This window comes from Rhodamnia argentea, chromosome 2 (assembly GCF_020921035.1).
Source record: "Rhodamnia argentea isolate NSW1041297 chromosome 2, ASM2092103v1, whole genome shotgun sequence".
NCBI classification, from domain to species: Eukaryota; Viridiplantae; Streptophyta; class Magnoliopsida; order Myrtales; family Myrtaceae; genus Rhodamnia; species Rhodamnia argentea.
The window spans coordinates 18,357,313-18,378,613 of NC_063151.1; the positions used below are offsets into that span (position 1 = coordinate 18,357,313).

At 38.9% G+C, this 21,301-nt stretch overlaps 1 pseudogene; it reads left to right on the forward strand.

Annotated features, from left to right (window-relative positions):
• The first annotated feature begins 19,126 nt into the window (after positions 1–19,126).
• LOC115747898 lies at positions 19,127–21,073 on the forward strand (annotated as a pseudogene).
• The last annotated feature ends 228 nt before the right edge of the window (positions 21,074–21,301 follow it).

A 21,301-nucleotide genomic window follows, 5' to 3' on the forward strand; every position in this document is an offset into this window, starting at 1 on the left:
TATTCAAAAACTGCAAATTTTTTTATGTAATTGTCAGATTCTAGCACATGCATGTGAATTATGAACTCGCACGTACTCCTACCTATCTTATGAGATTTAGAATACCTGTGAACATGTTTAATCAGGTGCATTGTAACTCAGCTATCTGCTTCTTTCTTTGGGTAAATTTCGTTGTGTCACTCTAACATTGAAACAGCTTGCAAGGGACTTGACTCAGTGAAACGAGACCAATAGAGAAACCAAAGCGCAAGAAACACATAGCCGGCATGTTTTCAGTTCTTAAGGAGGTTGACATTAACACATCACGCTTGTTGCACCCCAATTTCCAGCAGAAACGGAGGATGACACGGCCATTCTTTCACCCCGAAGAACATAACCTCAAACCATCCAAAATATAACTCCCAAAGGTCCCCGTCCATAACACTCTTGCTCTATTGGCCGCTAACCAAAGAACCTGAAAAGATAGGAAAAGGAAGGGGTGAGCAACCACAGCTCAGTGAGTAGTGCGTATCTTTTCTAAGTAGATCGATCACGCACTATGGATTTTCACAAATCCGTAACTAAACTCAAGAATCCCAAATTTGATTGATATCATATGCACAACTTCACATATAAGTTATTTCCTTTCAGCAGAAATTCGTAGTCATACGGTTAAAATACACAAGAAAGTACGTGGTCACATAAATAGAAAAATACCGAAATACACATTATTTTCAAATAAGGCGGTTTGTATACGTACAATACCAAAAGTACAATACCAAAAGTGGGTTATGTCTTTCCCTAAAAAGTTTATTCACATTAGAAATCTTCATCTAAATCAACATTCTCGAATCAAATATCAATAATGATCTATTCCACTAATCAATCTAATACATAATCACATGACGATGGTAATTCCATCGATTAATCTCAAATCACATGTCAATGATCTATTCAACTAACTAAACATGTGCTAAATACCAACTATTGTTACGACACAACGTCTTGTGATAAAACGACTAAGATTCTCCCTTTTGGCAAGATCTTCACCTATTATAAGCTGTGGCTCTGCCTAGAAAGACATCCCGACAATATGCACATCTCCCCCCCCCAAAAAAATCTCTCAACATCATCATTCACACATCATAAGCCAATTCAAAATTAATATCACAAAATGGTTCCGCAAACCATTTTATATAATCTTTCTCATAAATTAGAATCCATTTCACAACCGAACTTATAAATTTTGGCAACTCAACTTATTCGCTAGAAATACTAGTCGTAAAGCATTGCTCAAATCATTTTAGAACTCATTCCATAAACAAGTTCGCAACTTAATTCACATATAAATAAAATATGCATAAACTTTCACAACATCTTTCACAGCATTTTTCTAAAACCATTCACGAATCAAAATGAATAACCTTTCGCAATTCATTTCGTACACATTTCTTAAACTAGTTCAAATAACAAATAGAGTGGCAAATGCCCCATCAGGAGTTATACATCAAATATGCTATGAATATCAACTTTACCTTTTAACCAAAATCACAACTTGCACGCAATACATCTCATACTTTTCACTTTTCAAAATATGAGTTTACAAACTCAAATTAGAGATAGCGCCACTCAATCGGGAAAGCCGAAAACCAACCTACGGTAGTTAGTCGAGCCGATGCACTATTTTTCCTATCAAATAATTGAAAACGGTATACAAAACTGAGTAAAACAAGATTTTTACGAGTGACTTGACTAAACTAAGCCTATTCGTCGATAAAATGACACTTACACGCCAACGGAAATCTCACCCACGGCAGAAAACCATTGTTGTCCGCTATGTACATCTCGCACACCGAAATTGTTCGTGCCATAACTTCTTCCTCCAAACTCCGCTTTAAGCAAACTTGTAGTCCATAGAAAGCCCGTTCAAAGTACTACAAGACTCCCAACTTAGTCGACCCAAAAACTATCCAAAAACAGATGAAATTCAGCCCCAAAGTATATTGTTCACTACTATGCAGTATGCATTAGGGGTGAGCATGGTCCCAGTGGGTAGGTTCTAGACCTAGAACCCGAAATCTACCCCGTTATAACGAATTCCCAGTTTTTGAAACCTAGAAGATACCCTTTTTGTCCTAGAATCTATTTTAGAACTTACCCTGTTTTTTAAATCCAGTTCCAAGGTTTAAGCGAGAACCTATTTTTGGTTTGTTTCTTTTTCTAATTTAATTTTTTTAGAAAAATAATATAAGTAGCATTGAAATGATACAAAGTAAAAGATTAAATAATAAAATTTACTGTTCGTCAAAAGCAACAATACCTAATACGAGTAATAGAAATTACAATCCACCAAAAATAAAGGAGGTGAGGCGAGCAAGACTAGGGGTTTTTTTTAATAGTAGCTAAAAATTGATTCCAAAACTGGTCTGATTCTCGGGTGGGTCTTCACTTGAAATCAGATGTCGGACCGGTTCCAACCGGTTCCCAAAAATTAGAACCAGTACTCGAACCGGTTTGGAGGAACCAAATCCCGAACTTGTTTTTCAAGTGGTACGATCCTGTTTTCGGGTAAACCGGGTCCAGTTTCCGGGTAAACCCGGTCTGGTTCCACACCCTTAATACGGGCACCGAGCTTAAAAAAATTCATTGAGGGCAAACCATAAGCTCAAATCAAGTTTCGTCAACTCCCACACCTCCACAACACCCTAATCTTTCATTCCTATATATAAACGCTGCGTGACAACCATGCAATTGAACCTCGCAGCTCAAAATTGACCAAACCTCAAATTTGCACTCTAATTTCGAAATTTATTTGAATAGACGAATTGAGACTTCATTTACTTACCTGGCATTGCAATTCACATCTAGAAAGCCTTTAGATCCTGCACAAATGAGAATTTTCTTCTCTTCTCTCTCTCTCTCTCTCCCTTTCCCCTTCACCGGCAAGCTCCCATCTTGTTTAACCATTGATTGCATGAGTGATTCAGCAAGTTTGTGCTGAAATAACTTTGTTAACACCATTTTAGCCAAAACATTTATGTCCCTCTCTAAATTCAAGAAAAAATGGTGAAAAAAACTTTCCATTCCCCTCTTGAACTTTAGCAAATTTGATTCCTTTTTCATATCAAGGTTGTGCCGGTTTATTGATAATATCCGAAGTTAATGACCCGGATCCTCCTATTTAGAGATTTAAATATAAACGTAAACATGCCCCGGATTATGGTGTAACTTATTTTTACAGTGAGGGAAAACCATGAACCTAAAGAAAGCAAGTAAGAAAATTGTACCCATGGGCTGATGGGCATTATCCGCGTAGGATCTTGCTCATGGGATTTCCCCTCCATAGGCTTTAGCTTCCAAGAATACTGCTCATATATTCTTTACCTCAATCAAATTTTCCTTTATCTGGTTGACCAACCCTTGCTGAGCAAGTAAAGCCCACGTATCTGTCCTCATAATATATTGGTGAATTGGTCCTAAGCATGACCTTAAAAGGCTTTGTCTGAACTCTAAGACGTAAAACACGGAGGTATTCCTTGCTTTATAGGAAGAAAAATATTTGTTTGCCAATTGGGGGTATAAGGCGTGCGTGCACCGACACATTAAAATAAGGAATGCATTCATGGAGCCCGCTGTCCTTGTATATTAGACAAATTGGCCGCAGAGGCTCCGTAGGAGAGAAACTTTTAGCATGGATCCTTCATTGCTCCCCCTATTTTTTTTTTCTAGAAAATCTCGTGTATCCTTGTTCGTGCTCCTCCATTGCCCCAAGTTACCCACAAGTGAATACTGACTGGATGTTATTCTTTCTATTCTAACAATGGTCAAACAAAGAGGCCCGATCTCAAAATAATAAATGTAATCCGCCCTTTGTCGATCTAATTAATATACAAACCGTATGTAAATGCTTCTAATATTTATATGCAATTAAGTAATATTTGTGTTTAGGAGCCATGCCCGATTCAATTTTCTATCCAATAAATGATTAAATGGTCGACAAAAGTTACGTGGGCCTACGGAAATCTGAGTGAACCCATCCTCAATCTTGATTAAGAGATTTGTCTAATCAAACTAAAAAATTAGAAGCACGAGAACTTCAACTGAAGCTAAAATAACTGAGCACGAAATTGAAATTAGATGAAACAGAAAAAAAAAATTTACATGAAGAAATTCACATTTTTTTTATAATATCCATAACTAGCATTGAACGAGTAATTATAACATATATTTGAACAATCGACTTACTAAGACTTCAATAGGGTATTGTTGACACCTAAATTTTGACTAACATGTTTAATCATTTTTCCATAAAAATTAGAACTAATTCTAGTTCTTGAAAAAAAAAAAAGAAAAAAAATCAAATCATTTTTCATGTTTATTCATGCATTTCATTCGGGCTAACAGTGAGGATTTAAACTTGAATTGACATGCTATTAAGACCAGGCATAGGGTACTGCGGGATTAAACTGCAAATACTCATAACTTTAGGGATTAAAATGCAAATATTCAAAACTTGGGAAATGGAGATGGGAAGATAGAGAAGAGAGGATGAAGAAGGGAAGAAAGAGAAGAAGATGAAGAAATGGGGTTATAAAAGGAGAAGAGCTCTCAAGTCACAAAAAAAAAAAAAAAAGGAGAAGGGGGAAGCTTTGGATAGAAAAATTGGAGAGTTCTTGAGAGGAGCTTTGAAGAGAAAATTTAGAGAGCTCTTGAGAGGAGTTTTAAGAAAAAAAATTTGGAGAGAGTTTTGAGGGGATATGAGAGTTTTGAAGCCCAGTGCTACCATTATCAATTTTGGACCGACCAACACAAGTCACCAATTGGGGGGACTAAAAAAAAAGGGAGTGCAAGCACGAGAGAACAAAGGAGAAGAGTCTTTGGCGGTCCTTTCTTCGGTTTTGCACCGATCGGTTGCTTGCCCTGTCATCCTTTCATAGAGTCACTGGGCGAGCCATCAAGGAGACAACTTGGCGTTCTTTCGTCTTGCATCACAAGCCAATTGCCATTGACAGGAGATTCTTGGGATGAGTCAATTGGTCCAAAAGTTTAAGTTCAATATTCGGGCGTCGTGTAAATTTGATTGGCAAAGTTGGTATTCTATTCAAGATAAAATCCTTTTATCGTTGAATTTTTGCTTTATGTTCCGCTAAATGCCTTGCATATTTTGGATGTATCGTTGATCCTTGTTGCGAATGGATGGTCTGAGCTTGTGTTAAAATTCTTGGTCTTGTTTATTGGTTATGAGAATTGAAAATTACTAAAAAAATAATAATTAAAAAAATTCATAAAAAGAAAAGCCAAAAAAGTTGCATCTTTACCTTACCAAAAAAAAAAAAAAAAAAGTTGCATCTTTGAACCTCAATTCAAAATTCTTCAAAGTTGCGAAGTTGAATACTTTTCATGAAAATGGTACCGAAAAGGCATTAATTGAAAAGTTAATGTAACCAAATCCCCGAACTTAAAATCTTTGGTTCGTAGGAGTAATTTAGTTCTCCCGCTACTTTACTTAGGTTTTTAGTCGGCCTACCAAGAAACGATTAGTGGTGACACAAAGATAAAATCCTTGCATGAAATTGAACTTAAGTTGCGATTTGGAAGAACTTGGGAGAGTTTGGGCCAAGTTAATTAATCTAATTAATTAATTTGGTAATCCATTGACCTAAATTTGAAAACCCGATTTTTAGGTCGCTACACTGCCCCTACTCTTAGTATGGCAATAGGAGCAATTCATCTTTGCAACAGTTTGCTCATCCTCTTACTTGAGACCTCCCCCATGTCTATTCTTTGTTTTCATTTTGGCCTTCCTATTAGCTTCTTCAATGGCAAAGGTACAAGGGCTTCACGATCCGTTGGCCTCCAAAATGTGCTTGAGTTGAGAAGCTACATCATGAATTTGTAAGACTCAAGATATATGCTTTTCTCATAATACTCGTGTAGGTATTCCTCTGGGTTCTGTTGCTTCGATTGGATTGCACAAATGGCATGTGCATAACGAATTCCAGTTAATAGCCAAGTTCGGCATGAACATTGTCTCCTCTCTAAGTGGGTGACATATGTATCACCATTGTTCATAATCTCAAAACCATCATCTCCATTCCATGTTGGATGACAGAACCTAGTAGCGACGGGGTTGTCATCCAATTTTTTGGCAATCCTACCACCACATTGTTTGGTCCACTTTGCAGCCTCATCTCTTTATGTCTGCAGCCTTCTCATAACCATGACTCGTATGTCTTCAAGCATGCCGATGATCGATTTGCACATGGCTTCAAGTATTATACCATTAAATGCTTCGATGAGGTTGTTGTTGACAATATTGCACTTGAATTCTTCGTTGAAGAATGCCCTACACCAATACTTGGGGGCAGTTCAAAATAGTGCCTCAAAATCGTCTTTTGTCGACTCTAACAATCCCTTCTTGGCTATTCTAAATTCAACCTTATTGGCTCTTTTTGATATCTGCCAAAATTACCTCTATAGCTTGTCTCTTTTGTAGATTCTTGCCCAATTTACATAGATGTGCCTTGCACACATACTATGTTCAGCATATGGCATCAACTCAACTAATGTCGAAATAAGTCCCTGCAATAATTTTAAAAAAATAAGATTATCAGCAAAAGCAATAAGCAATAAGCAATTTAATGACGACCCAAGCTATGAACTTACAATGGCATTACTTTTTGTTGGTCGCTCATGAATGCCCAACCTTCCCTATCAGTTATCTCAAGGTCAACGATCAAATTATTTAGGAACCAAGACCAAGTGTCCCTATTCTCTACCTTGACATCAACCCAAGCTATGGGATATATTTAGTTTTAGGCGTCTCTTCCAACGGCGGCCAACAAGCGCACCTTGCATAATCCCTTGAGAAAAACATCCATCCAATCTTACAATTTTTCTACAACTAGCCAGAAATCCCCATCTACATGCGTCAAAGCAAACATAAAATCTATCAAACTTGGTCCTAGAGTCGGGCAGTAGCCCCTCGACAAACTCTATATAAACTCTCTTGGATGAGTTTTAAAGCCTACACTCGTAAGCATAATCACAAACCTAGGTATACTCTTCCTTATACCGAACCATCAATGCCTTCATCACTTTCTACATGGTTCTTTTGCATTGATTCCTCGACACATTGATCTCAAGCATCGCCTTAATAGAATTGAAGAAATGCTTCAATAGCCATGAAATTATTACCCTTTTGTTGTAAAAAATAATGGGACAAGTATGTTTTTCTTGCAATGACCTAATATGGAATAACCCAGTCTTCTTACTCAGCGCGCCATAAATCTTCCAAGGACAAGTCCGTTGTGAACACTTAGCTCTGAGAAAGTCCTTAGTGTGTCTATAAAATTCAACACACCTTTGTTCGGAATTGAGCTCTTGACAATATCTTTTTTTAACTATTTGGCATCATCAAACCTCATTTCTACGGACAATATTGGACATTCAATAGTAGGGATCATAGCAAGGATATTTTCTTTTCCTTCTTCTACGTACGAGTACTTCATCACCTTGAAGTTCACTCTCGGAACTAGCACTCTCATCGTCATCGCCACTTTCTTCATATTCAATTTCATTACCAGCAGCTACACCTCTTGTGTCCCTATTTTCTGGTTGAGATTGATGCGACTTTCCAAAGGCTGCAAATTTGTTTCTCAAAAATTCCCTTTGTTTTTGCCTTGAACATGCAAGTTCATCAACATCATCATGACTTGCACCATTGGCAAGCGCCAAAGCTTCATCTTCTGATTCACCGGCTTTCACCAATTCCCATGCTAATCCAGTTAATCCTTCATCTTCTATGTCTTTACCAAATACTTCGGGATATCTCCCCTTTTGTTGAACTTGCTCAACATTACTTGCTACCCGCTCTTGCTTCTAAAATTGCTATTTGTCTACAACTGATTCTTCTCCTACTTCTCTTGTTTGAATGCCCTCATCATATTCATTTTCATCTTCATCACTATCGTCATGTTCAACATACACCGTCGGTTCCTCACCATGAAGATAATGGTAAATAATATCCTTAAGACCATTATCATCATCGAAGATTCGCAACTCGTCACACAAGGCCTTACCAGGAACACAATAATGTAACTTATCTACTTTGCATCTATAATAATAGACTATCTCCCTCACAAATTAAATATAGGATGCCTTGCTTACATCGACAAAGATGGTACCTTCAAGCCCACCTTCATATTTCAACTCATCAATGCCAGTAAGAAATTTCCCATCGTACTATGTCGATAATGCAACCAAGGAAGAAAAAAGTTATTATATGTTGACACTACAACGTAACTTCTCTAAGCAATAGACAACAAAGCAAACAAAGACAAAAAATTATAACATCAAGGTCCCCATTGAGCAACAAAGGCTAATAAATTATCACAAATGCCCTGTCAAGGTCCCCATCGAGCCCTTTTTTTTATACAAAATAATGACCAAATGCAAGAAAGACCCAATTTTTTTCATGTGGAGGTCCGTACCGAGCAAAAAATCTTCAATAATTTATCACAAATGCGACAAAAGTTATCTCGAGGTCCACACTAAGCCCTATCTTTTCTACACAATAGATTCGGTGTACCACCGAGCCCTATTTTTTCACATGGAGGTCCCACCAAGCCCTACTTTTATGCGTATTTCCCCCGGAGTGCCATTGTCCTCTCTCGGTATACCACAAAGATGGAGAAAGCCCTACGGAGCCCTAATTTTGCTCCACTTTCGAAAGCCCTCATTTTTCTATCCAATTGAAGCCCTAATTTTTCTTGTCCAATGAAATTCGCGAGCAATGGGAGAAGCTACATACCTGTCAGAGCCAGCAATGGAGTATGATGGCGAGCGACGGAGTGCAACCGCAACAATGGCCAACTCGCGGTAAGACTGTGAAGGGGAATGGCACCGATTCTTGATTTCAATTTTTTATGGTAATGTTCGGTCCAGTTCAAGTTCTAGGTGGAACCAAACCGAATCGACATTGTTCAACAATTAACATTTGTCTTTATTTTTTTACCAAAAAAAAATATTTGTCTTTTTTTATATTAAATACCCCCTTCATATGATGTAATGATGTATACTCTATAAGAAATTCCCATTAGTCGACATGGGATCTCAAACTTGGCCTTTGTTTTGTCTTAAAAAGTAAAAAGACAACTTGTCTCCATCCTCGTAGATCCTTTAAAGTACACTACAAGTGCTCAAACTTATGTACGGCGCTCACTTTAGGACAAAAACTTTTAAAAGATCATTTAAGTGCCAATTTTTTTTAAAAAATGATCACTTAAGTGCCAACTTTTTTTAAAATGGTCACTTCGGTGCCAACTCCGATTTGAGTTGACGTGGCTCGCCGAAAATCCGATGTGGTATATTTTTTATGAATATTTAAGCTGATGTGGCTCGCTTGGGTTGGCACTGCAGTGAGTGTTTTTTAAAAAAATTGGCACTTAAGTAATCGTTTTGAAATTTTTGGCACTAAACTGATTATTTAAAAAAAAATGTCATTTAAGTGATCCTTTTGAAAGTTTTGGAACTAAAGTGAGTGCCGTACACAAGTTTTGAAACTTATAGTGTACTTAAGATGTGGTGTCCCGGAATTTTTATGTCCGTAAGAAAAATTGTGAATTCCAATCGGGGCAAAATGATATTGGATTACGATGAATTAAGAGACAAAAATTGGATATCCCTAAGATGTCGGTCAATTTAGATTAGGCTTCGGTAGTTTAATCGTCGTGTAGTAGTATCGAGATCCTTCATGCCCAAGCCTAGCCCCGACCGAATCATAGTTTGAAAATCTCAATTTTGCCCTTAGTCGGTTTAGGAAAATGACAAATCCGTACCTATTTACCAAATTACCAAACCGCCCTCATTTTGGTCTTCAAGTGTACCGTCCGAAGAGATCGAGCGGCTCCTTGGCACGAGTAGTTTCGGCACTTGGGGTGGTGACAGGAGCAAAAGAACATAACGGGGACTTTTTGTTGGATTTTGCGGAAGCGTGTGTGCAAGCGTGTCTAGGATTTATGACGAAAGAGCGGCAAGGGAACAACAAAGGCACGAGGAATAGATGATTTTATAGAGCAATTGAGTAGTACACGTGATAATGGAGGAGCTCTCTCATAGTTTCTAGTTTTTTTCTTTTTACTTATTTTACAAAAATGACAAAGAAGCGTATTTATAGATGGTCCACCGCCTAGAAATTCAAAGACAAGAAATACATGCCTTTGACTCTTCTTGATTAAGCTTTTGACTTCAAAATATTGACCGCAGCTTCTTGTTCCTTCTTGTAGCTTCCTTGTTGCCGACTTGGACAGATTGGCAACAGCTCTTTTCCTTCTTCATTAAGTATCCTTCATTCCTAAGCATGTAGTAATCAAGGACTTTCCAAAAATGGATCATATTTTAACACTCCTCCTTGATCCGTTTTTGTAATACTCCAAGCATGCTCCTCAAAGTCTTGAGTTTTACTATTGGTAGAGATGTCAAATGGGTGGGTCGGGTCGGGTTTGGGTCAAGTCGAATATGGTCGAACCCATGTTGACCCATCTAATCCGTTTTGACCCATATTTTATGACCCATACCCAGCCCAACCTATAACCGACCCAAACCCGACCTGACCCATTTTGAGCCATATTACTAGAACACACTAATATTCTAGGAAAACCTATACAACTTATTTGACCTTTTTTTTTGTCCAATATTTGACCTATTTTAAGCTGTTCAAATGTATATGTTACGGTACCTAGATACAAATTTTACATCAAATAAGAAAAACAAGTTAAACAATAAAAAAAGTTAGTAAATAAAATAAAAAATGATATTACCAAAATACTTTCATGCAATAAATATATTTTTTAATTTTTATAAAAATTAATTTTTATTTTATTTTGCTTTTATTTTTTCTTTCATTTTTCTCCAACGGCGGGCCGCAAATGGCTACGGACAATCAATGGCGGAATGTACGGGACTCACCTCTTCGGATCGCCTTACATCTTTGCGGGAGAGGAATGGGGCAAGAGACAAAAACCTCATTGAGATAGTGTTGGTGAGGGTACAAATTGTCGAGGTAAACCTCTCGTCAATAGGGTCTCTACTGCATTTTTGGCTCAACGATGCCATCATCGGCGGCTTCGATGGCGTCGATGTTGAGGTCAATGGAGAAGTTGAGTTTGAATTGTTCAAGGTTGAAGTCTTGTCTTCTTCTAGAAATTTATCTTGCTCAATCGAAGCTCATGGATGAACAACTAGAATCTGGCTTTCTTCGAGCAAAAGTGGTGGAAATGCTGACATGTCTCATTGGATTCCTTCGTGCTTGGACGCCATTGGAGACGAAAGATATGCAACTGTAAAGAGACGTTATGTGGTCAAGTGGGATGTTCCTTTGCGTCAGCTCCCTATTTCCCGTCGTGGAGGTGGTCGATGATGGCGATGGCGGGTGGTGGAGGGTGAAGGTTGCAATGGGGGTGGCGAGAGGTGGCGGCGGCGGCGGGTGGGCAAAAAAATGAGTCAAAAATGGGAAGTGGCAAGCCACGGGTCAAAAATAAGTCAAAATGGGTTGAAAATGGGTTGAGGTAAAACCCATATTTAAATAGACTTTATAAGCCTAAATCCATATTTGACCCATTTTTTAAATCTACTAAAACCATACGTGACCCAAGTGAATAAAAATGAGTTAAAAAGTGGGTTAATGGCCCATATTGACACCTCTGATTGTTGGTAGTGCTTTAGGGAAAATGTCTGCAACCTGATCTTCGGTGTTGCAATATTTGAGCTTGATCTCTTCATTATTCTCCACTTCTCACATGAAGTGATATTTGACGTCGATATGTTTTGTTCTTCCATGAAAGACTGGATTCTTCGATATAGTGATTGCAGACTTGTTGTAAAAAAAAAAAAAATGGAGTCGATTCCGTCTGTGCTTCTCTAATGTCTTCTAGAATTCTTCGAAGCCATATTGCTTGACTAGTAGTTGTAACAGCTGCGACGTATTCAGCTTACGTAGTAAACTGTACCACCGAGTCTTATTTTTTGGATGCCCATGAGAATATTCCGGAACCCAATGTGAATGCATAACTCGTAGTGCTCCGCCTATCATCGGTTGATCTTGCCCGGTCATTGTTAGTGTACCCAATAAGTTTAGCCGTTGCACTTGGCTAATACCAAATGCCATAATCCGTAGTTCCTCCTAAGTATTTGAGAATTCTCTTGGTAGCTCCAAAGTGAATTTGGCTTGGACTCTGCATGAAACGTGATAGTAGACTTGTCCCATATATAATATCTCGCGGTGTAGCGGTGAAATATAGTAAACTACCAATAAAGCTTCTATAGAGAGAAGCGTCCGCCTTTTCTGTTCCATCTTCTTTCGGTAGTTTCTCATTTATCACGAGCGGTGTTGCAACTATCTTGCAGTAATCCATTTTGAATTTCTTCAGGAGGTTCTCAATATATTTCTTCTGCGAAATAAAGATTCCTTCATTCTGATGGATCTTGATACCGAGAAAGTAGTGCATCAAGCCCAAGTCAGTCATCTAGAATGTCTTCATCATTTCTTCTTTGAATGCTTTAATCATTTTCTCATTGTTCCCTGTATATATGAGATCATCTACATACAGAGAGACGATAAGAGCATCAGAATTACCTTGGTTCTTGATGTAGAGTGTTGGCTCGCTCATACTCCTCCTGAATCCTTGCTTGATGAAGTATTCATCGATTCTGCTATACCATGCTCGTGGTGCTTGTTTTAACCCCTATAGGGCCTTCTTAAGTTTTAGGACTTTTTCTTCATTGCCTTTGGCGATAAAGCCTTGTGGTTGATCCACATAAATTTCTTCTTAGAGATATCCATTTAGGAATGCTAACTTCACATCTAGTTGATGAATCTTCCATTCTTTTTGTGTTGCTAAGGCTATGAGTGCTCGAATAGTGCCAAGGCGAGCGAGTGGAGCGAAAGTTTCGGTATAATCGATACCTGGTTGTTGCAAGTAACCTTTCGCGACAAGTCTTGCTTTATGCTTCTGAATTGATCCATCTACATTTAGCTTTGTCTTGTAGACCCACTTGACGCCAATGATTTCTTTGTCTTCGGGGCAATCGACGAGCTCCCAAGTTTCATTTGAATTGATCATCTTGATTTCTTGCTCCATGGCCTTAATCCAAACTTCTGCTTTGGAAGTTTCTTCATAGTTTTCTTGTTCTAAGGATATAAAGTTGCATGTCTCATAGACTTTCCTTAGAGTTTTTACCTTTAGTATAGGAGACTCTGGAGTAGACTCTTCTTGTGTCGCTCTTGGAGAGGACGGCGGTGTAATGTCGTGAGTGGTTGACTTTGACACCTCATCTTCTTCTTGTGGTGTTGATTCCTCGCGTGCATGAGGTATGTCGGGCAAGTTGACATACTTCTTATCAATTTTCTCTTCCTCCCAATCCCAAGCAGCATTCTCGTCGAACTCAACATCTCGACTTATCATCACTTTCTTAGTTCTTAGGTTGTAAACTCGATAGCCTTTTGATTGGTTGCTATAGCCGAGGAATATTCCTTTTTCGTCTTTTCATAGAGTTTGCTCCTTTTTTTATCGGGGATGTGAACATAGCATATACAGCCCAACACTTTTAGATGTTTCGTTGAAGGCTTCCGTCCGCTCCATGCTTCTATTGGAGTTTTATTATGTCTTGCTTTGGTTGGATTCCTGTTTAACAAGTATATTACGGTATAAACTGCTACGCCCTGGAAAGAGTAAGGAAGTCCTTTCTCCTTTAACATGGATCTCACCATTTCCATAACGGTTCTATTCTTCCTTTCTGCTACGGCATTTTGCTCTGGGGCATAGCCAACTATTAGTTGATGATGCACACCTTTATCTTCACGGAATTGCTTGAACTCGTTGGAGTTGTATTCAGTGCCTCTATCACTTCTTAGGACTTTAATTTTTCGACCGCTTTGGTTTTCGATATCGTTCTTGAACTTCTTGAAAATAGAGAAGACCTCCGATTTTTCTCAAAGAAAGTAAACCCACGTCATTCTAGTATAGTCATCGATGAAGAGAATGAAATATTTATTTTAGCCAAGTGTCGCTGTCCTCATTGGACCGCATACATCGGTATGAACTAGCTCTAAGGGTCTTTTTGCTCTCCATGCACTTCTAAACGGGAAAGACTGCAATTGCTATTTTCCAAGATGACAACCTTCACAAACATCCGGGATTTCTGTAATGGGTGGAAATTCTCTATCATATTTTTCTACTAGAAAATTTTTAGCCCATAAAAGTTGAAGTGGCCAAATCTCCAATGCTATAGCCATGAATCATCAAGTTGAGCTTTCATAGCTATATCTTTGACATATTTCCATCGAATAGGAAAATTCTTATTCTCCATTTTCACGGATGCAATAACATGATTCTTATATTTATCATAGATAGTGCAGCTATCTCCTTTAAAGTATAGAGAATACCCGTTTCGAATCATTCGGCTCACACTAAGTAGATTTGGGCAAGAGTAGGAACCAGACATACTTCATGAATATACTTTGAGCCTTTCTTATTATCAACGGCTACGGTCTCTTTCCCTTTCACATCGACCGTTGCACCGTTGCCCAATCTCACTTGTGTTTTCACCGATGTATCAATGTCGGTGAATATTGATTCATCTCCCTTCATATGATTGCTACACCCACTATCAATATACCATGGATCATTCCTCTCATCATTTGCCACTTGGCCTACATAGAATAAATGATTTGTCTTTTCTTCTTCCTTTTCTTTTCCCTTTTCTTCAACATAATTTTCTCGGTAATTTGTTTTAGAGCGACAAAACGTTTCTGTGTGGCCATATCTTTTACAAGAGCGACATTGTGGTTTATCTAAAAACCAATAATCTTTCTAAAGATGATTAATTTTCTTGCAAAAGCTACAAGGTGGATAATTTCCCTTTGCAGATGTTTCTCCTCCTCTTCTATTTTTCCATGAGCTCCTTCCACTATTTTTAGAAGTATGAGACCATATGTTTATTTTTGACTAAAAGGCACTTTCAACTGTGTCTTCATCCCGCTTTTGTAATCTTTTTACATGTGCTTCTAGTGGGCCGATTAACTCAATTATTGATAGGGTTTTCAAATCCTTAGATGACCCTGTAGTGGTGACAATAGAATTGTATTTTCTAGTGAGTGTTACCAATATTTTTTCAACAACCCTCTAATCGGTGATTTCATCTCTGTAAGCTCTCATCCGATTTACTAGCTCTTTCAATCTTTCACAATACTTTTGAGCATTCTTATAAACTTTCATTTTAGAATTCGCAAATTCTCTTATCAAAGTTTGAAGTTGAATAATGCGTACCTTTTTTGAGCCTTGATGTTCTCCTTGTAAAATTTCCCATGCTTGCTTCGCTGTCTTTGCACTGATGATTCTCGAAAATACCATCTCCGAGAGTGCTTGCTGGATCACAAATAAAGCTCGTGCATCCTTTTTGTCGTAGTTCTGCTGGAACACTTACACTTTCTTTTGGAGCTTTGTATCCTTTCTAAACAATGTCCCATAAGTCTTGGGCCATCAAGAACGTAGTCATTTTGATGCTCCAATAATCATAGTTATGTTGACACCTAAATTTTGATTTTTCTTAAATTATTTTCACAAAAATGAGAATTAGCCTTGATTCTCACAAAAAAAAATTAGTTTTCATGTATTGCTATATAACTTAAGCATGCATTGCATTTGTGTTATTTCGCGCCGATGACAGGATTTGGATTCGGATTGACATGCGGAAGACCGGAGCCCATATTCCATAATTCGGCCATTATAAGGGAGCAAGTGTCGAAAATCACAAGGCCTTAGGGTCTAATTTTCAGTCCACTAAATTTTGATTTCAAAAGGCCTTTTAATTAAATTTTACTAATCAAAATAAGGCCAAAACTTAAGCCCGCTTTATCAGATTTTGACCTAGGGTTTCTCTATATAAACATGGCTAGGTCACGTGAAAGAGAGGAGGCCAATCAATTGTCACATACGGCCAAAGAGAGAAGTCTTCTCTTCACGTTTTTAGGTTCAGAGGGGACTTCATTCAAAGCACGGCCAATGTTGGAGGAGGCCAATTGAATTGAAAATACGGCAGAATTGTGAGAGGAGACAGATGTGAGGGAGAAAGTGGTGGAGTATGGAGGTGGATCCTTGAAGTGTTCTTCCTCCCTCTACCATTGGTGACACGTCTGACAATCCCAGGAGTTCAAGAAGCAACACGGAGTCCAATCTTCGTTGAAGCTTGCCCTGCGTTGTTACTACCTTCATCAAGAACGGGTCTCGGACTAGCAATCCTTCATAGCGGACCACCATGGGAACAAGCTCATCCCCGAAGGTTTTTTTTTTTTCTCTCCTCTGGTCAAATTAAGTGCTCCCTGTTATGCCTAGTCGAGTACAGGAATCGTTTAAAATTAAGAGTCCATCGAAGCCAATCCGCCATTGTTCAAGCTCGTTTGGTGCTCCTGATTCGCGCTGTCTCGAGCTGCTGTTCAAGAACAATTCTTTTGCTGTTTGGCTTTTGATCATGCACGGTTTGGTGTTAATTTTTCTACTTTTCAGTTCCGATCTTGGCAGTTGTTTAGTCCACTGTTCAGTGCTGATTTTTACCGCTGTTTTGCATCTGTTCGGCCCTTATTCTAGCCGCAATTTGGTATTGGAATCCCCTGTCGATTAGTGCTGGAATTTGCTGCTGTTCTAGTCTTATTTTGTCACTGTTCTTAGTCCAAAAAGTGCTATTTTTTGGACGATTTCATTAGCTCAGCAGTGCAGATTTTTGCTAGCTGCTCGGGATCAAGTACCACACTTTTGAGCGCAATCTCTCCACTGATTAGGTGCTGTTCGAGCCTTGTCAAAGCCACAAAATCGCCTTTGCCAAAGTCCTTAACGTGTGCGGAATTCTCTAGATCAAGCCAATCATCCGAGCTTGGTGCGCAATTTTCGAGCAAGGTTTGAATTAGGAAATTCCAGTTCGCAAGATAAGGTAAAATTCTACTCTTGGATATCAAGGTTATCTTGTTTAAATTTGTTCGAATTACTTGACATTATCTGTAAGGATTTTTTCTTAAATTGGAAAATTGGAATCTTGAACAAACCTCTTGATATCTATGCTTATCTCATGAATATTTGGCATTGTTGTTCTTTGATTTGAATTTCTAGTTTCAAGGCTTACCTAGAGATTATTCTAGAAATTTTTGGTTGTTTATTTCGAATTTGGAGCATATCTCATGGATATTATGCGTATCTTTGAATTCAAATTGTGGATATTCGAATTGAATTTTAGATATATCTGATGGCCCGTTTTTTTTTTCTCATGAATCTAAATCCCGATCATTATATTGAAGAGATTGCCATATCATTTGAAATATTCAGATTATCTAGAATTCGGATTGGAATCTTTTTTGAAACAATCTCGAGTTCGGCTCAAGGGATAAAGATTAATTGGATAATTATCCAATTTTGTGAAGAATTATCCGAAACTACATTTTTAAATCTTAAAGATAATTTTCTCAAATTGGATCAAATTTTGGATGAGGAAAGGTGGATCCCTAATCTCATATTTTCGGCCACCCCTTTGAATTTTCGAAAATTAACATTAATTGGCTCATTTTTATTTTATTTTTGTCGTGCTGTTTGTTTTTGATTTGTTATAAAATTTGCACATCTTTAAACAAACATGCCCATAATATATGCTCCTCAATGTGCCTAGACCCGTCGGAAAAATAAATCACACGCCTTAGCCACGATCTCGTGGAATGGGATGGTGATTTAGTATAGAAATTCGCATTTTGCCATTCGGCAAAAGGGATGTTGTTTTTCTATACACATATCCGCATCTTGGTTCGAATCCTCGAGGATGTAGCGGATAAAATCTCGCTCTAGCCCAAATCTTTGGAAATGAGAGGATTTTCGGAAAAATTGGAAATTAAAGGTATATTATGGGCTTTTTTGTTTATTTTTGTTCAAATTTTTTATTGCCTTTGAATGTTTTCTTTTATTACCAAAAATACCAAAAAATTATCCTCTAGGCACATAATATATGGTCCTCATGTCACATTTTTTTCAATTAATCATCAAATTCACATCGATCAATCGGAAAGGCTTTTTCATGAAATTGGTACCGAAATGGCGTTAATTTTTCAATTAGCGTAACCAAGTCCCCGGACCCATTTTTCTTTGGTGCGCAGAAATAAAATAGTTCTCTCTCTATTTTATTAAGGTTTCTAATCAACCTTCCGTAAATGATTAGTGGCGGCTCCAATTGAATATTTTTTATGAATAAACCTAAGTTGTGATTCGGTAGGACTTGGGAGGGTCCGAATTAGGTTGGTTGATTTAATTGACACGATAATCCGTTAGCCTAAATTTTAGGTCGCGACAAGTTATTCCCATAAAAAATGGGAATCGGAAATGAGGATGTGGTAGCGTTGACCATAGTTTTGGTATTGGAAGTTTTAGTGGGGATTTTTGCAAAGGTTGGTTAGAGCAAATACTCAAAATTAACTGTCATGAACTAGGCTCTAATACCACTGTTGGACTTTACGGAAGCATGTGTGCAAATGTGTCTAGGATTTATGATGAAAGAGTGGCAAGGGAACAACAAAGGCACAAGGTATAGATGATTTTATAGAGCAATTGAGTAGTACACGTGACAATGGAGGAGCTCTCTCATAGTTTTTTTTTTTTTTTTTAAACTTATTTTACGAAAATGACAAAGAAGCATATTTATAGATGGTCCACCGCCTAGAAATTCAAAGACAAGATATACATGCCTTTGACTCTTCTTGGTTAAGCTTTTGACTTGAAAATATTGACTGCAGCTTCTTGTTCCTTCTTGTAGCTTCCTTGTTGCCGACTTGGACAGATTGGCAACTACTCTTTCCCTTCTTCATTAAGTATCCTTCATTCCTAAGCATGTAGTAATCAAGGACTTTCCAAAAATGGGTCATATTTTAACACTTTTCAAGAGCATTGAAACTTCCGGTTCTTTACTTCCCTCTGGACAGAAGCAACCAAAGAAAGAGACAGAGTATGAGGGGAAAATCTTTCCATATATAATCTCATTCACATTCATTTGTGTGCAAGTAGCTAACCTCTCAAACACTTTCTTTTAGCCCCCCTTCATTAGACATGACTAGCAAGGCAACAAATCCGTCTAGTTCAGCTTCCCGAAGCACGTTTTTACGGCTACTTCTATTGTTTACTGTGACCGGCTTTGTGATGTCCGAATCAGAAGAACGCCAGACATACATCATCCACATGGACCGTTCACAGAAACCCGCATCTTTTTTAACCCACGAGGCATGGCACCGTGCTACCGGGGACTCGTCATCGCCACCTCTCAGCGATGGCGAGGACAAGTTTCTCTATTCATACAATCATGTCATACCGGTTTTAGCGCCAGGCTCACGCTGTCTGAGGTAGCCCAGATTGAAAAGTCTCCTGCTCATCGAGCGACGCTGAAAGAGTCCTTCGGCAAGCTGCTCACGACCCACAGCACGAAGTTCCTCGGCCTAAAGCACAGCTCTGGACTGTGGCCCACCAGCTCATACGGAGAAGGTGTCATCATTGGAATCCTCGACACCGTAGTATGGGCTACTGAAACGTTCCAGTCCGCATCGAGTGATGTGCTTGCCAGAATGGATCAAGCAATTGCTGACGGAGTAGATGTCATGTCATTGTCTATTGGCATTTTGCTCGCACCGTACTTCAACGATGTGATTGCCATAGCATCTTTGTCGGCAATTGAAAAAGGTATCGTCTTCGTCTGCGCAGCTGGAAATGATGGGGTCTACAACTCCACGTACAACGGAGCACCCTGGATCATGACAGTAGGAGCAGGAACTATGGATCGAAGCTTCGTTGCGACTTCAACCCTAGGAAACGGGGTAACTATAGAGGGCGCGTCATACTTCCCCGAGAGCATCTACATCACTGATGCACAAGTTTATTACGGCAAGGATAACCCCGCTAAAGCGAAATGCCGCTTGTCAGCGCTCGAACCAAAAGAAATTGCTGGGAAGGTAGTTTTGTGCGACAACAACAATACGGTGGATTTGTACAGTCAGGTCGAAGAACTTGATAAAAAAGGAGCATATGCGGCAATTCTCTTGAGCGACGGGTTAAATTTGGATCCTGAAGACTACTCCATCCCCGTTGTGGTCATACCGACTTCTTCCGGAACTACAATAAGGGACTACCCGAGAAGACAGAACAATGCAACTGTGAGTATGAGGTTCTTGCAGACCAAATTGGGCACAACCCCAGCGCCTCAAGTTGCTTATTTCTCTTTGAGAGGGCCGAATCCGATCAGTCCAAGCATCTTGAAACCGGATATTCTTGCTCCCGGAGTGGATATACTAGCAGCAGTTGCCCCAAACAGGCCTTTTATGGAAGTCGGCCCATAAGATCTAGTGACAGATTACGCGCTTTACTCCGGCACGTCCATGGCAGCACCGCATACTGCCGGGGTCGCCTCTTTGTTAAAGGCCGTGCACAAAGATTGGAGCCCAGAAGCCATCAAATCGGCAATGATGACCACAGCATACACCATGGATAACACCCGGACGACCTTGAAAGATCAACAGTGGAAACATGCTGCCACACCTTTAGATTTCGGAGCGGGCCATATCGATCCTAATAAAGCGGTGGACCCCGGACTTATATATGACCTGAACTTGCAAGATTATATCGAATTTCTTTGCAGCTTAGGATATACAGAGAAGCAGATGAGCGCGGTCATCAGGGGAGGCCAGTGGAATTGTAGCCGAAGCGACGGCAACCTGAACTACCCTTCTTTCATAGCCGTATTTTCACACAACACCGGCTCAACCAAAGTTAAGAGCTTCAAAAGGGTGGTGACAAATGTGGGAGATGATTCATCTGTTTACCAAGCGATTGTCATGAGTCCAAAGGAAATGAAAGTCACAATACAGCCTAGCAATCTCACTTTCACTAACAAGAATGAGAAGCATAGTTTTGGCCTGACTATAGAAGTCGATGAGAGTGCTCCGAGAGTGACTTATGGTTACCTTAAATGGTTCGATCAACACCATCATGTTGTATCAAGCCCCATTGTTGCTATTTCATACTAGCATATTCAGATTACTGAACTGGCAATCATGCCCATCCTTGTCTTGAGCATGTTTACTTAAAATCTCCGGCTTTCATTTTAGGGTATTGACAACATAAGTGCCCAAAATTTTGTCCACTTTAAATCGAGTATCAAACCTTTCTTTTTTATTTCGATCAAGTAACTCAACTCTTCAAATCGGGGTCAAAATAAGATCTACGTAATAATCGTGGACCGAAAAATTTCTAAA